This window comes from Ursus americanus, chromosome 10 (assembly GCF_024610735.1).
Source record: "Ursus americanus isolate L20-20 chromosome 10, mUrsAme1.1.p, whole genome shotgun sequence".
Classification (NCBI taxonomy): Eukaryota; Metazoa; Chordata; class Mammalia; order Carnivora; family Ursidae; genus Ursus; species Ursus americanus.
Window position 1 is genome coordinate 68,612,071 of NC_142136.1, and position 16,786 is coordinate 68,628,856.

A 16,786-nucleotide genomic window follows, 5' to 3' on the forward strand; every position below is an offset into this window, starting at 1 on the left:
CTGGGACAGGGACCGAGCTGAGAGGTGGAAGGCCACCCGGAGAAGGGTCACCCACTTGAAGGGCTAGACATGCACAGACTCCCCAGCAGAGGGGTCACCGTGGAACCTCAAACAGGAACACTCGGGTCAGCCTATTTCTGTTCAATGTGGCACACGTCTAGTGGACAGCTGCTGGTCCAGAGGTCCCCACTGGGGTGGCCAATACTCTCTCAGATTCCCATCAAAGTCTGGGGTCTCTGCGTCCAACCCTGTTTCCTCCACCATCTTTTACAGCCATTGTTCCCCAGGAAACCTCTTGCACTCATAACCTCAGCTCAGGGTCTGCTCCCAAGAGGATCCAAACCGCCACCATTTCAGAATTTCAGAACTGGTTTCCCTAAATCATAGTAAATGGCTGCAGGTGGAGCTAGCATTAGCATCTCTTCAGAATGTGTGAGCACTTTTCACCCTTTTCCCGCAGCTCTGAAACACCAGCACCCGATATCCTATTACAGATTTTATAAGTGAACTTTCTCTAAATAACATTGTAGTAACAAAACCTAAAACCTCTGTGGCTTACGACAACAGAGGTTAATTTATTTTTTTAAGACTTTACCTTTAAGTAATCTCCACACCCAACATGGGGCTCGAACTCCCAACCCCAAGATCAAGAGTCACATGCTCTACTGACTGAGTCGGCCAGGTGCCCAACAAAGTTTTATTTCTAACTCATTGTATATGTTACCGGTCTCCTCTAGATGTCGTCTCATAACAGAATCCAGGCTAAAGGAACAGCCTCTATCCTGGGTGTGCCTTTCTAAAGGCACACGGAAGAGAGCAAAAATGCTGGTGGAAACATGCAGTGCTCTTCAAGTTTCTCCCACTCACATTTTATTAGCCAAAGCAAGTCACACGGCCAAACCTGACCATGAGGCAGGGAAATGTACCCTGCCACAGTCCCGAGGCACTAGGCAAGAATATCTAATCCTCCTCTGGAGAAGCAAATATTTGAAATGTACAAAAATGTCAGGCCTGAGGTCTGGGAGCGTTCTTGGTCTTTTCTACATTGTGCCAAGATGGCAGCTGCAGCTCCAGGAAACACAGCCCTATTCCACACAGGACGGAAAAGAAAGGGGGAAGATAAACAGGAAGAACTGCTGGCTGAGTCTCTCTTTTTTTTTTTTAAGATTTTTATTTTTAAGTGATCTCTACACCCAACATGGAGCTCGAACTCACAACCCCAAGATCAACAGTCTCACGCTTTACTGACTGAGCCAGCCAGGCCCCCCAAGTCTATCTCTTTTAAGAGTTGTGGTTTTTGTTTTTTGTTTTTGACAGTCTCTCTTAATGACTTCCACTTATATTTCATTGGCCACTTCTCTCTGCAAGGAAAGCTGGGGTATGTATTCAGCGGCCACTCCCAACAATAGAGAGGTTTTGTTAGTAAGGAAGGTAATATGAATATTGGGTGCTCAGCTAAAGCAGTTTCTGCCACTCCAACAAAAGAGAAACATCTGTAAGTTTTTGGAAGCTGCAAGACAGAATGAAGAAAGTTAACTGATGAAACTCAAAGAGAAACCATAGTTTAGAATTTTCTGTGGTTGTTGCAGAGATGCTGAAAGCTGATCTACCTGATAGAACCCTGACATGTTTCTGGGCTTAGAGTCAGCAGCTGGTTTGGAGGGTAGAAGCAAGAAGTGGGCTGAAAAGAGGGAGAACACGGGAACATCTTATATGGACAACTACCCTTGACACCATCTTACCCATCATCGCCCAGAGAGCCAGCCATCAGCATTTACTTCTATGCAAAACCAAACCAAACCCAAAGATACTGAACAAAATATTTCAGCCCTCTTGAGGCCTTTATTTGGAGGCCTCTGCAGCCTGACAGCCCACTTCTTGCCCATCTTACCCAGAGCTCTGAATCCAAAGGCTACTCAGTAGAGATACTTTGCCTGAAAACAGACAACAGCTATGGAAGCCCACAGTCTTCCTGCCTTGTCTATGAGCAAATCTTTGGGCTTACCAGATAAATGAGGGGCTCCACTGCAGGACTCGGCACAATTGCAGATGATGCCACACCCAGAGCCGAGCATTAACTGAAAGTCCCGCAGGCTGAACCACAGGCCCCCCCCACTCCTGTTGTACCCATGCAACAAGAATAGGGTGCTATGAAAATGGAACATTCAGAGAATCACAAAGGAGTGCTTATACATTTAAAAATTCTGCCTACCACAAATATAAATACTGGGAAGAGGGTGGTAGACTGGGAGAATGCAAAGTAAAATCTTCATATTGGGGAGTTAAAAGGTAATGTCAAAGTCTTCCAAATAAGTAGAGGCTAACTAATAGAGATAACAACATACAATCCAGAGTTATGAAGGTAGCCACAAGAAGAACTTAGTGAAGAAACTGTTTTTAATGAAGGAAGGGAGGAGGGAGGGAGGGAGGGAAGGAAAAAGGAAAGGAAAGGAAAGGAAAGGAAAGGAAAGGAAAGGAAAGGAAAGGAAAGGAAAGGAAAGGAAAAAGGAAAAGGAAAGAGAAAGAGGGCAGGAGAGAGGGAGGGAGGGAGGGAGGAAGGAAGGAAGGGAAAGAAAGAGAAAGAAAACATTTCTCTGAGTTGTGGATTCAAGGAGGGGAGGGAAAGGGGAAGATCATGACTTCCCACTGTAACCTGCTCTGTATTATTTGATCTGCATGGGCACGTGGACTACTATACCTATGCTTTCTGCAACATTATATTTTTAGATTTAAAATAAAGGTCCCATTGGTAAATAAAGGTCCAATCCATTATTGAAACTGCTATATAGTATTGCAGTGTCTAAATATACCATGTTTATTTATAAACCGTCCTTCAGATGAGCATCTGAGTCATTTAAAATGTGTCAATATTAGGAACAATATTGGATCAAATAGTCTTGTATATATCCTTGTATACATGTCTCTAGGAAGGCAACTCTGCACTGGAGGGAAGGAGCCTCTTTAATGTCACCAGGAAACTGACAAATCACTCTCCAGAGCAGGTGCACCAGTTCTCATCCATAATAGATGAAAAGGGCCGGTGCTCCACATCCTCACCAACTGAGTTTGTCAAGTTTCTTAGATTCTGCCAACCCAATGGGTGTGAAATAACATCTCATTATGATTCTGGTTCCCGGATTGTTAGAAGAGTTGAGTGTCTTCTCACGAGCTTATTGGCAATATGGATTTTCTCTTCATTGATGTTTTGCCTGCTTTTCTGTTTTGTTGTTTATCTTCTACTAACTGGTAGGCATTCTTTATCAATTCTGGATACTAAGGTTTTGTTGGGTACATGCATTGAAAATTCTTCTCTCGATCTACAATTTGTTTTTTAAATTTGTTTACTTTTTGCTTATTCATTTAACATAAGTTTTACTACGTGTTAAATTAAATCAAATATATCAACCCTTTCTTTTACGTTTATACTTATATTGTGTTTGTGAAATCCCCTCTCATCCTGAGGTCATCGTTCTGTCTTCCACGGGGCACAAATTAATGCCTCAGTTAACATATAAATAAATAAATTCTTTCCAGGTTGTTGGTCTCTAGGACATTACACAAATCCAATTTTTATTTTGTGCAAGCACCTTGCTTGTGCAGGCAAATTTGTATTGCAAAATTCGACTTAAAGATAAATGTTACAGGGGTTGCTGCCATTTATCATAATGAAACCAAGCTGAAGGATGCCTTACTTTACACATATGAAAGTGTACGACCAGCAGGAATAGCTAATTATTCTTCTTCACAAAAGATACATTTGAGAAATGAGGCTTTAATATATAGCAATATTTAGATAGAAATCAGAAAGAAATCTTGTTAGTAAGGGCTACAACAATAGAACAGGGCACCTGGAACAGCCCATGTGGTCAAAAACTGTTTTAAGTCTCAATGACATGGCAGACCTGTAAGGAGAGCTGTGGAACTTCTTTAAAAAAAAAACCAAAAAAACAAAAAACCACAACGTAAGCAATCATTAGATGTTACGGCACAATAAAATTTCAAGGCCAGAGTTCTTGCCGTGGAAGCAGCAAGTCAATAGCTCCAACACGTGTGTTTACAACAACATCCGATTGCTTCTCTCCTTAAGCCTTTGCATTTCGTCTCCTCTCCAGTCCCCGTGGCCCCGTCCTAACGAGGCTTCCTCTCCTCACGTCTGGTTTAGTGAAACAGTCACCTAACTAGTCATCCTACTTCCAGCTGCTCTCCCATCCTCACGTGCCAGATGAAGCTTCCCCAAAACCTGCTTGTTACCAAGTCTCTCTTCTCAAAATTTTCAGGGCATCCTCGCTGCACGTTGCATAAATATGCCACAGACTCGGAGACATTGTCCTTTTGATGCCTATTTAAGTCATTAAAATCTTTCCACTATTATGGACGATACCGTTCGTAAGGCGAATTTTCTAGCCAGGTATTTAAGGCCCTCCACGCTCTGTCGCTCATTAGCTTTCTTTATGTCCCATCACATCCTATGAAAATCCTCAGCTTCCTCTGGGCTGATCTCTTCTCTGCCTCTGTTCCTTCTCCTCCCCAGGGAAAGGATCCTGCCAAGGACAGCCCAAGACCCACTCCCTCCATAGGTTCTTTACTGACTTCTCAGTGATTATTCCCACCTCAGACTCCTAAAACACTTCCCATCTGTGCCACGCACTTAGCACTTGCTGCCTTGAAATGATTTTATATATCTCCTGGTTCCCAAAGTAGTTTAAAGTGATCTGTGGGCAGGAATGATGTGTCAGGGAGTCTGGGACAGAAGCAAGGTCCCTGAGGCATCTAGCCGAGTTCCTGACAGGATTCAATAAATATCTGTCAACTGCATTTAGCCCAGTATGTATTAAATATCTCATAGTATATTTATCAATGTTACAAAAGTCTTCATAGTCTCCTGCAGGTTGGGTTATACTTCCCAAATGAAAACAACTCGTTGTAAAAGAGAAAATAAAATTAATGCAAAGAGGTGTCTTTAAACATTAAGAGGAAATAGAAAAGTCGCCTAAAATCTCAGGCACTCCAGTTCTTTTTCAATGAAAACATACCCATTACTGAAGAGTCACACATTGTAAAACTCCCCACAGAAATGGTTTACAATGTCCTCGGACACCCTTTTCTCAGAAGGTTAAAGACTTGGAGAAGAGAGGCCAGCGAGACGGTTACACTGTGCTTGGCAGAGACCCCTAAGGACGCAGACTGGACTGTCCCAGTCCCCACCTCACATGGGGACTCTTCTGGCCCCAGCCTGAGAAGGTCGGGCGGAGAATAACCACCTACCACCCTCTATCTGTAATTTAGGGAAACTGCCGCGGCCGCCTTTCCTCGCTGGCTCCTTAAAAAGTGCTGCTTGCTGCAAATGCTTGAGAAGATAGTGAAAGGGGGAAAAGAAGAAAAGAAAAATCACCACCCAGGGATACCCACTAATACTGTTGTGGAGAATCTGCCGGGTGCTGTGCACATGTGGACACACGCGCACCACTCTGCAGGCTCATGTCCCCTATGCAGTGAGAGGTTGTGTGGGTCAAGGTTACAAGCAAGGCCACTGGAGCCTGACTCCATGTCTGAAGCCTGGCCCTGCCACTCACTGGCTCTGTTAGCTGAATACATCGCTCCCTGCACACATTCCCTCACCTGTAAAACGAGAGTCATAGTACCTGCCTCCTAAGGTTGCCGTGGGCTTAGGGGCGGTGATACGTATGCAGTGTTTCCACCAGGGAGACACGTAAAAAGAACGATGCAGCTCTGAGTTATCATACAGTTCCCCGTCTTACCTTTGAACTTCACATTTTATCAGGACCCTGCTCTCAAATCTTCTTTGAAAATACTGTTTTTACGATTATATGTTTCTCTATCCTACTTTTTACTTAACGCTTTACCATGCCTATATGTTTTCAATATTCTTTTAAAAAATTATTTCTGATGTCTGTATAACTAATACTCTATCTTCTAAATATACCACAATTTATCACTTTCCCCTGTTTGGGGATGTTCCAGTTGTTTCCTATTTATCACTGTGATATATAACACCGTGACAATATACTTAAAACTTGAGTCACACAATCTCTGTTTGCTTTCTTAGGATAGATTTCTAACACAGAATTTCTAGAACAACAGGGCATAAACCTGTTGTTTAATGTTTATACGACCAAACCCTTACCCAGAAAAGACATTCCAAGTTTGCTCCCATCCGCCCTGTGTGACAGTGGCCTCTGTGCCAGTGATGGTGTTCTAGTGTTATCTCTTTTTTTTCTTCTTCGCTATTTGGGGAAAAGAAAATGTTTATTTCATTTAATTTTGATTTTGATTACTAGTGTAGCCCAACTTTTATGATTATATTGGTCCTGTGTATTTCTTCTTTTGGGAACATTCCATTCATGTCCCAATTTTTTGGCATATGTTTGGTTTTTTTTTTTTTTTTTTGAGTGAGTTGCGAAGAGGTTTTTTTAAATTAATTGATAAGTGTTCTTTATATATTAGGAATTTAATTTTTCTGTCCCATTTTATTTATTCCAGTTTACTTTATGGCTTACGGCTTTCATTTCCTCATTGGCTCAGCACATAGTTACTGAGTGCCTGCTGTCCCACACACTGTCGGAGGTGCTGGAGATTCGGCACAGAACAAAGTCAACTAAAATCTTTGTCCTTGGAGAGCTTACCTGTTAGTGGGGGCTTCTAGCTGAGAGTGTAATTGCAATCAACAGAACCATCTAATTCCTGGAATGCCTGTTGTAGAGTTTCATAAGTACCTATTTCTTAGACATAATTGGTCTATTAATGTCGTCTTCCTTTCAGAAAACCATTGTAGTCACATGAATACAGAGGAAGAGAGACTCCAGGGCTTAGCCTGATAGAGAAAATTAGGTAATATTTTCAAACAAGTATGACTGAAAGGGCAGCCATAGACTTTCAGATGGGACTTGGGGCATCAGGAGCACACCTAGTGGTTCTTTGTTTTTTTCTTTTCCTTTCACACAGGTACCTCACTTGTACATCTCAGAGTTGGGGGCAGGAGAAACAAAGGAGTGTGAGGGGGGATGATGAGAATAGAGAAGTTTGGGGTCCTATCTGAGTTGGCTCGGGTTGTCATAACAAAGTACCACAGACTGGGTAGCTTATAAACAGCAACAAGTTACTTCTCACAGTTCCAGAGGCTGAAGTCTCACACTGGAGTGCTAGCATGGTCAGGGCTTGGTGAGAGCCTTCTTCTGGGTTGCAGACCACTGATCTCTTGTTGTATCCTCACGTGGTGGGACAAGATTGAGCGAGCTCTCTGGCCTCTTGAATGAATAGGGCACTAATCCTATTCATAAGGGTTCACCCAAATACCTCCCAGAGGCTTCCCCTCCAAAAATCACATTAGAGGTTAGATTTTAACATTTGAATTTGTGGGGGACATGAACAGGTCCCATAAGCAGAGGACACTGTGCCAGGAATGACTTTACGGAATGGCTGATGTCCCAATGTCAATTTTAGAAGAGATTCCCATCCCTCAATGGAAGCACAGGAGACCCGTGGGGCCTGCAATAGGAGCAAAATGGCCTCCCAAGCAATCTGTGTGCGCATGTGACTCAAGGACCAGATAAACGACCACGCTCTAAAGTGTCAGCCATTGGAAACAACTCCAGGGAAGCAGAGGGAATCCTGAATTAACTGAGGTGGTGGTTTTGGCAGCAGCAGAATAGGAACCAAAATAAAAATGGAATGGAATCATAGAAAGTTCCATTTCTTATACATCTGAAAGATCTCGTGTTTTTAAGAGCAATCACACAAAAAATAGAGATAATTATTTAAACACTTAAGTAAGAATTCCCATAGTTCTTAAGAAGAAACTGAAAATCAGCATCATTTTAAGTTAACTTTTACAAACGCAGTTCCAAAAACAACCGTTCCAATATGTACGAGGTGGGAGTCATCAACTCCTTCTTCACCCTTGGCCACTCCCAAGCAACATGTACATAAATATCCCTACAGAGCCAGGATAAACATGACTGACCGCAAAAGTTGCCCAGCACAGATGAGCAAGAACCTCCTGACAACAGAATCTCCGGATGGTCCTACTCCGAAGATTCCCCCCTCGTCTCCGCTCCTTGCACAGCTCAGGCTCGACTGCGGGGTCCACTTTGCCCCTTCTCTCTGCTCTTTATCGGAAGCTGCCCTCCTCATCAGAAGCTGCCCCGGGTCACTCTCAGCTTCCTCCTCAATGAAGCAGAGCTGGCTCCTGCCGGGAGGAAGCAAGTAGAAGATTGGTCATAGAACCCAGATTCAAAAGAAGGATTCAGAAAAGATGTACAACATCACGTATGGTTAGGGAACTGCAAATCGAAACTGCGATGAGATAACACTTCACACCCATGAGGATGACTACTGAAAAAATAAAATAAAAAAGGAAGGAAGGTGGGTGAGGATGTGGAGAAACAGAAACCCTTGTTGGTGGGAATGTAAAATGGTGCAGCTGTTGTGGAAAATGGTCTGATGGCTCCTCAAAACATTTAAAAACAGAATTACCTCAATTATACTTCTGGGGATGGACCCAAAAGAATTGAGGGCAAGGTCTCAAAGAGATACTTGCACATCCATGATCATGGCAGCATTATTCAATAACCAAAAGGTTTCGGAAGCCAACCAAGGGTCCATGGACACATGACTGGGTAAAGGAAATGTGTAGTCATACAATGGAATATCATTCAGCCTTAGAAAGGAATGAAATTCGAACCCCTGCTACAACATGCTTGAACTCTGAAGACATCATACTAAGTGAAATAAGCCAGGCACAAAAGGACGACTACTGTCTGATTCCACTCACACGAGATACCTAGAATAGTGCAATTCACAGAGCCAGAAAGTAGAAGGGTAGTGACAGGTCTGGGGGATGAGGGGAATGAGGACTTGCTGTTTAATGGCTACAGAGCCTCCTTGAGGAGGACAAGGTTCTGCAGATGGAGAGTGGTAGGGATGCAGAGCGACAGAGATGTCCTTACTGTCAGCAAACTGTGAGCTTTCAGAGGGGGGTGGGTCTGGGGTCCAACTGGATGGAAACAGGGAACATACAAGGCCTGGATTTACCACGTAGAGCGCTAGGAGTGAGCTCCCCCGTTTTGTAGGGTGAGGAGGGAGGAGGCGATCCCACTGAGCTCTAGCGACGGGGCTGAGCAGCAGGAAAACTGCAGCCAGGAAGTGCTCTCCTGGCCCTGGTCGGGGTCCGGCCCAGGCTAACGCTCCTGACGCCCTCCTCCTGGGATACTGCGGCATCCTCGATTTCATTGGGCTCAATTCAGAAATCGGGGACAGAGTGGCCTTCAGTGGCCATTTCGAACTTAAAGGCTTACCTTTATCGCCACACCCTCCACGAAGCCCCTTCTGATGTCCCCTAAACCCTGCGTTATCAACGGAGGCCATATTCCCTCAAAGCGGCCAGAAGTTGGTTCTTAGGAGGGGGGGAAAATCTTACCTTTTTTTGAAAGAGCAAGCACAGATAAACGTTCGGCAAATGCAGATACACGGTATATCTGTGGAATTAAAATTTAACAGTGGGGGTGGTGGTCCTGGGGGGGCGGGGAGCTGTGGGGGGGAGGGGTCACACAAAGGTTGAGAAACACAGCCCGAAAGTTTGGGGCCTAGCACGCTCCGAGCCCCCGTGTTTCAAGCCCACACAGCACTTGGCTCTTCTCTCCCAGGCTTGACCGTGACCCCTTCTCCCCCAGCTCTCCCTGGCGGACCCAGGGCTCGCCTGCCCGGGGGCGCGCTCACCCGGCGGTGCCCCACGCGGCCCGCGTAGACACGCACAGTGCGCCCCTCCGCGCCCTACGGGCCGGCGCGGGAAGGCGGGCGGCTCGCACCCCAGCGGGGCCGGCCTCCCGAGCGCGCCCGCGCCGGTCGCCGGGGCGCGCTTCACCCCAAAAGGTGCCCCGCCGCTCCGGCCACCCGCCCTCACTCCCCCCACTCCCCCTACCCCGAGCAGCCGCGGGCTCGGACTCTCCCCTTCCGCGCCCGCGCTGGGGCCGCCCGCAGCCTCGGCCCCTCCCGCCGCCGCCTCCGCGCGCTCCTCCGCCGGGCTGGCGCGGCGACGCCCTGGGCGGCGGGAGCCTCCGCGGCCTCGGAAGTCTGTACACATCGCGCGGTGGGTCTGGTAGCTGCGTCTCTGTGGCGCAATCGGTTAGCGCGTTCGGCTGTTAACCGAAAGGTTGGTGGTTCGAGCCCACCCAGGGACGACGGCGCTCGTTTTCCTGAGACGGATTCATTTTAAAACCGCAACCGTGAGATTTTTAATCGACTAGGGAGGACCGCGACGCTACCGTACTTCTGGGACGGAGGAGGACCGTGTTCTCTCAGTATTTGTCGCCCAGCGGGGTTGGATGGAGGAGCGACTCTGCTTCTGGACTGGCAGCCCCGGGGCTAGGTAATTCAAGTCCACGGTACGTCCACGGGAAATTTGCACACATTCTTCAGGAGACCGGCCCAAAGGTTGTGCTTCACCAGCACTGATTGTAATGGAGGGGGGAAAAAGTGCCCCTTGACAAGTGAGTGAATAAATGCCACTGGTTTCGTCTCGGAGAATCTGATTTCACCAGAAAGTAAATGTCCTTATTCAGTAGGGGAGTCACCTAAAAGTCTGTGGAGGCATAATCACCCTATGTACCTGTCTGCTAAATGAAGCTCTGTTACAGCTTTTGGACAATGGACTTGAACCTAGACGAAGGTGTTAATGTTTGCTTTAGATCGCTGACAGAATTTTCCCTGAAATTAACTCGGGCAGAAGTTGTTTACATGGGTTCCTGTTAAAAGGTTTTCAATGATGTGTTTTCAACTCTGGTCTCACAGAAGACACAGATATTTTTCAAGCAGATGGTTCACATGAGACTTTCAGTAAAGATAGAGAACCACACGATAACATGATAACGTGATGATATAATTCACTGCTGCCAAGACTGAGGTTATGGGGTGGGTGCTTTCTCTGGGATGTACTTTTCGTGGATAGAATTTAGAAACCTGAGGAAGGAATAAACTGCCTCACTTGGTTGTCCTTTAGGGAATGCCTTGGCAAATGCTGGCTGATAATTATTTATCAAATAATTGTTGGTAATAAAATACCCTCTGTTGTCTAGTTAGGGGCCCTAAAAAAGGAGACACAGTGTGGCACTTGTGGAATTTCAGACAGAGTAAGGGGTAGCCCCCCCAAATATTCTTAGGTAGGTGCCTCTTTGATGCTCACAATTCCAAACTTTCCCCTCATACTAAAGGATAGCCTCCAGTGGAAACGAGGAAAATTAGGTCATAAGATCATTTATATACCGTTCAGATCTAGTCTAACATTTCAAAATGAGGAAGGCATAATATTTGCTAGTACCTACGTTATGGGGACTTAGAAAGCACAGCCTTCCACTTTAAGCGGACTGTGTTTGTACTAGGGTGTAAGCTCCTTGAGGGAAGAGACCATTTACTGTTATTAATGGTCATTTCAGGTTCCAAAGTATTTCCTTCCAGATACAAATTCTTCAGCTTAGCACACAGGGGCTTTCCCCCACCCTGTTCCTGCGTGAAATCCTCTAGTTGTTATATGCATTTACCAGGAGCTTCAGTGGCCCATGCTGCCTTGTACCCCCGCCTCCCCAGATGTCTTTGCCTTTGCCCTGATGTTCCCGCCTCCTCTGTACTTACCTGAGTTACATCTGCTGGGGAGTTACCCTCTCAGGGAAGCCTCCCCTGGTGCTGCCTCTGTCTGATTTAGGTGCCCCTCCTTTATTCATTCATCACACTACCCTGAAACCAGGGAGTTGTCACCTACACTAGCATATGAACTCCTTGAGTGTAGTGAGTAGGTCTTTATTTACGTTGTTTGCTCATCTGGCACAGGTCTGTCACACAGCACATTCCCAGGACTGAAGCATTTCCTGCCTTCTCAGAGGATGTGATTAACAGAGATGGGCAGTCAGATAAAAATGCATATGATGAAGTGTTAGCATGAGGGCCACAGAAGAATGTTCCCAGGTAGTAGAGGAGGAAGTCAGCATAGATAAGCTGGATTGTGTCTTCACCGAGGATCTGAAACAAGCCTGAAAGATCTGGACAGGCCAGAAGGCTGGGGAGGGCTATTTAAAGCTGGCAAAATTTGGAGGCAAGTTGGGGGTGGGTAGGAGACGAGCATAACCAGAATATAGAACAAATGTACTTAAATAGAGTGCACTGAAAATGTTCTTAGCTTGTGGAAGGGCCCTGAAGAACAAGGCAGGAAGCTAGACTTTACCCTATAAAGCAAGGGAGTAACTGTTAAAGGTTTCTGTTTTCAGGACATAATGAAATTTATTTTAGATGGTTGGTCTGGCAACAGAATAGGGGAAATAGAGATCAGAGAACAGTTAAGAGGCAATTATATTTCAAAGGAGAGGCAATGAGGTGGGTCTAGAAAAGAAAGATGTAATTCCAGGGAAGATTGGGTAAGATTAGGGACTAAAACAGGAGGGAAGTGGGGAGGGTGATGCCTACATTTAGAGCCTCGGTGCCCCAGGAAATGGTGATAGTGGTTTTGCTTGATACCGGGAATTTGGAGGGGTGTTAAAGAAATCTCAAAATTAGAGAAATTATAAATTGTGCATACTTTTAGCTTACTTACTTGTGGCTGGTTTTCCACAGTGGAGTTCATCTAAAATCCAGTTCCAGGGGCATCTGGGTGGCTCAGTCGTTATGCATCTGCCTTTGGCTCAGGGTGTGATCCCAGAGTCCTGGGTCAAGCCCCGCATTGGACTTCCTGCTCTGCTGGGAGCCTGCCTCTTCCTCTCCCACTCCCCCTGCTTGTGTTCCCTTTCTTGCTGGCTGTCCCGCTCTCTGTCAAATAAATAAATAAAATCTTTAAAAAAAAAAAAAAAAAAAAAACCTAGTTCCAAAATCAATCATCATTTTTTTTTAAGTTTCATTTCATTTTAACTTAAACTTCATTTATTTAAGGTAACCTTCCCAAGAGTCCACTTTAGGGGTCCACAGAGCCCTGTAAAAACCTGAATGGAAGCTAAGGACCCTCTCCCCACAATGTACACATTCACAGAAAAAAATTTATTTACAGTGTCCAAGGGAGTCACAGAGTCTGGAACAGATTTCTGGCCCGCCCGATTTTGAAGGCTTTGTATTGTATTTATTCAATTTGTATTCTAATTACTGGTAAAGGTTATAAAGTGTGTCAAATCCAGAGTGTTTAGGTATGGAAAATTACTAAACTGAAGATTTTAGGGTAATACAAAGAAATAGAATAGTCTAATACTGTTGACAAGCCACAAAGAAACCAATTTTTTTTGTACTGAGCAATTAAGTAGATATGTAAAATTAATAATGAACGACTTGAGACAACAAAAGCTGCTTTTGAGTTTTAACACTTAATACCTTATTGTTATAATCTGGAATGACTGTGTGTGAAGGGCTTTACCATATTGATCCGTTTGGGGCTGCTTCTGTAGGGATTTATAGCAGCAGCAGATTCTAATTTGTGTTTCTTTCCTTGCAACTTACACCCAGCAAACTGTCATATTTTATTACCCTCTTCTAGGAATTGAGCCATTTTTCATTGCCTTTTTTTTTTTTTTTTTTTAGTAAAAACAAAACAACAGAAATTATTGTCTGTCGAAGAGGACTCAAACTAGTTATTTCCAAACAAAGATAAAGTGACAAAGTAAATCAAATATACACTTTAAGGAGATCCTCAACTACCTTAGTAATAAACTGAGAAGTAGATTATTATAGATTATCATATATATATGTGTGAGCAAGTGGTAGTTTATTTATACTTAATTGAACAACGTATTCACTTATACTAGAGTATAGGCTGGTCTGATCATTGAAATTCACTCGAATAAATACTACAGAAGTGAAAATCTACAATGGATAGGACTCAACATAGAAGTGAAGTTTGAAATATAGAATTTCTCCACTAATGAGCAGTCATGGAGACTCTTCACATAGCCAGTGGGGACGTCAGTTTACAACTGCAAACGTTTTGTCATCCTGCTGAATTGGCCTGGTTTACATTGCCTTAGGGCTGGGGGAGCATCAAATATCTGGTGTATTGTAGAGACACTTGAACCTCCTCAGTATATTTAGATCACCTCTGCTTCCAAACCCGGTGGGAAGGCTGTCACAAAGAGAAGGCTGGCAAAAAGGTGCTTTATCAAACTATTAAGCGCCTACAATAACCAAACAGAAAATGAGTTTTCATTTTGAGATCTGAAGTATTTCATAGGAGTTCCTTTTCTCTTGATGACCTCTTGCTTCTGTGGTTGTACTGAAACTCCTGATTACTGTATTTTAAACTTCTCCAGTACCAGATTTATGGTCACTTAAGCACTTGTGCTGTGTTGGAGAAGTTAATAAGCCCCTTTCCATGGATCTGCTTTAATTAGAAGCATCCTGGTGTGCCCTTCAGCCCCCCTCGCCTCTTCTGTGGCTTCCTGAGGAACACTGGCTGGGAAGAAGGTTGTGGAGCTCCTGGTGCCCAAAAGCAAAAGAGTCAGAAAGATAGTCACAGATAAGCTCCCTGAGCAGGCCTGTTTCAGAGCCAACCAACTATGAGTGGCTCTTGACGGGCACCCACAGGAGAAGTTGCCTCTGGAAACCACGCAGAATGAAGTCACTAGTTAAACGTGACTTCCTTGGGATGCTTTTTCGGATCCCACCCTTCCTCCCGTTCCTCCTCTGCCATAACACATATCGACCAATGTTTTTTGGCCCCCAGGCTCTGTGTTTGGAGAAGCCGGTTCATTTTGTGTTTGCATTTGTGGTACCCGGCAAAACTCTAAGTTAACTGAACTAACTGCAGTAATCATTTCACGATACATGTAAGTCCAACCATTATGCTGCACACCTTAAGCTTATGCAGTGATGCATGTCGGTTATATCTCAATACAATTGGGAGCAAACAAAAATAGAACCAAACTCTAATAAATCATATCTTCCACTTTTCATATGGTGTTTCTGATTTGCAGACTGCATTATTGCGATGTTAACTGGAAGAAAAAAACAGCTAAAAGGTAATATACCTTCCTCCCAGCCTATTTTCTTCTGGAAAACTGGGATTTACACTGTTTAATTGGCATTCTGTAACTGAGCACCAAATTTTTCCCCACATAACCTCAGCTTACTACAGGAATTGAACATTTTTTAAATTTAATATGAAAAATAGGTGAATGGTGTATTGTGAACTGTTAAAGAACAGTAAGGGGATTCAGTAAATGGTGTTCAAACAAATTTACTATCAGGGGAGAAAAAGAAACAGTGCAACACATCAAAATACACTCCAAAAGAATTGAAGATTCACAACCAAAAAAAAAAGAATAAAGGAAATGTAGTTTCATCAGAAGATACATGTATATATTTGAATATTTTGGGGGGGGGGTGGAAATGACCTTGCTAAATCATAATACCAAAAGGAAGGGACTATAAAATAATGTAAAATTTCTGCTAAACCATTAAAAATGGTCAACCAGAAACCAAAATTGCCACATGGCAGAGAAAAGTTTAATCCCTTTATAAAGAGCAGATATAAATGATTTAGACTCCGATTCAACCACCACAGGATGGAAGGGAGGCCCACAGTGCTCCTCATGCTCCTTCTCCATATGCCTTTCCCCCAGTCTCCCTCTTCAAAAAACCCCCTCTCAAGAAGGGTGCCGCAGTTAGAACTCATGATCCTGCCAGTCTCCTCTCCCAGAGCGAGCTCATCATAACCTGCAGTGTATCTCCGTCACCCTGTGACCCCAAGCCTCCCGGGACATTCAACTCTAGATCTCATTTCTCCCAATCTTCCACTCCTATCCAGCACCTTAACCCACCCCCCAAACCCCGCCCCACTGCCAGTGTCCTCTGGGTTGCATGGTCTGTCACTGACAGGCCCTCCCATGTCCTCAACTTCCTGAACACTGTCTTCCCTGCCCCGTGCTAATGAGCCTGAACATCTGCTGAAGAAATAGCTCCCTCGACAACCCTCTTGAGTGGTGACTGTCCTATGTTCCTGGCTCCGTGTTGCTTTTTCAACCACTCTTCCCCCATCTTCATTATAACCCTCCAGTGCCTTAGAACCACAAACCATTTGATTGAACTACCCACTTTGCTCCTTTCGCTGCCATCACCCATTTTTGTGGTCTTCTGCCTTTTCTTGAGGATTTAAGCTCCTGGCTTACTGTATATTATTTTCCACCAGGACTTCTGCAGCCATTTGAATGACTTTACCTTCCACAAAGACTATCCATACACCATCCTGGCCTCTTGATTTCTCTACTCACTTTTCATGGACTTCTCACCCAACCTTGGCCATGCATTTCCCTTGTTATACTTCAGACCTTGTCAACACCAGTACCTGCACTCTTCCCAAAAGCTCAATTTCAAGTGCTCTACTTTCTAACCAGTTTACTTGCTCCACTAATCCCCCTCTGGCATTCTTTGAATCCACCTCCAATCCACTGGGATCTGCCACCTCTTTTTAAATGCTCATCATCTATCTTATGTCCCTACATCCTTCCTTATCCATCACTACCATCATTTTCCTTTCATAAAACCTTAATTCCTTTTCTCCTCTGTCCCATTTGCCTGGCAATACCTCTAACCTTGGATGAATCCAACTTCCTACCTACTCTTTCTGTCCTGAGCAGCGTATGTGATTGGAGAAAAAATAAACAACCATCTTTGCTCATCTCAGTTACATTTGTGGCCACAAACCTCTGGTGGTTTCTCAGCACTGCCTAGCAAGCTATGCTATGTCCCTGTTCAATTAGCTCTCAAAACTAAAAATTCTAATCTCTCCTCAATTTTCAACTCCTCTTCC

At 44.4% G+C, this 16,786-nt stretch overlaps 1 long non-coding RNA gene and 1 other non-coding gene across 2 annotated transcripts; one reads left to right on the forward strand and one right to left on the reverse strand.

Annotated features, from left to right (window-relative positions):
• Positions 1 to 1,151: 1,151 nt before the first annotated feature.
• Positions 1,152 to 10,015, reverse strand: LOC123791937 (uncharacterized). The gene is made up of 3 exons (XR_006779560.2): positions 9,938 to 10,015; positions 9,437 to 9,494; positions 1,152 to 8,206 (listed from the first exon to the last, which is right to left on the reverse strand). It is a non-coding gene; the product is annotated as an uncharacterized LOC123791937 (long non-coding RNA).
• A 107-nt stretch (positions 10,016 to 10,122) lies between these two features.
• TRNAN-GUU (transfer RNA asparagine (anticodon GUU)) lies at positions 10,123 to 10,196 on the forward strand. The gene has a single exon. It is a non-coding gene; the product is annotated as a tRNA-Asn (tRNA).
• The last annotated feature ends 6,590 nt before the right edge of the window (positions 10,197 to 16,786 follow it).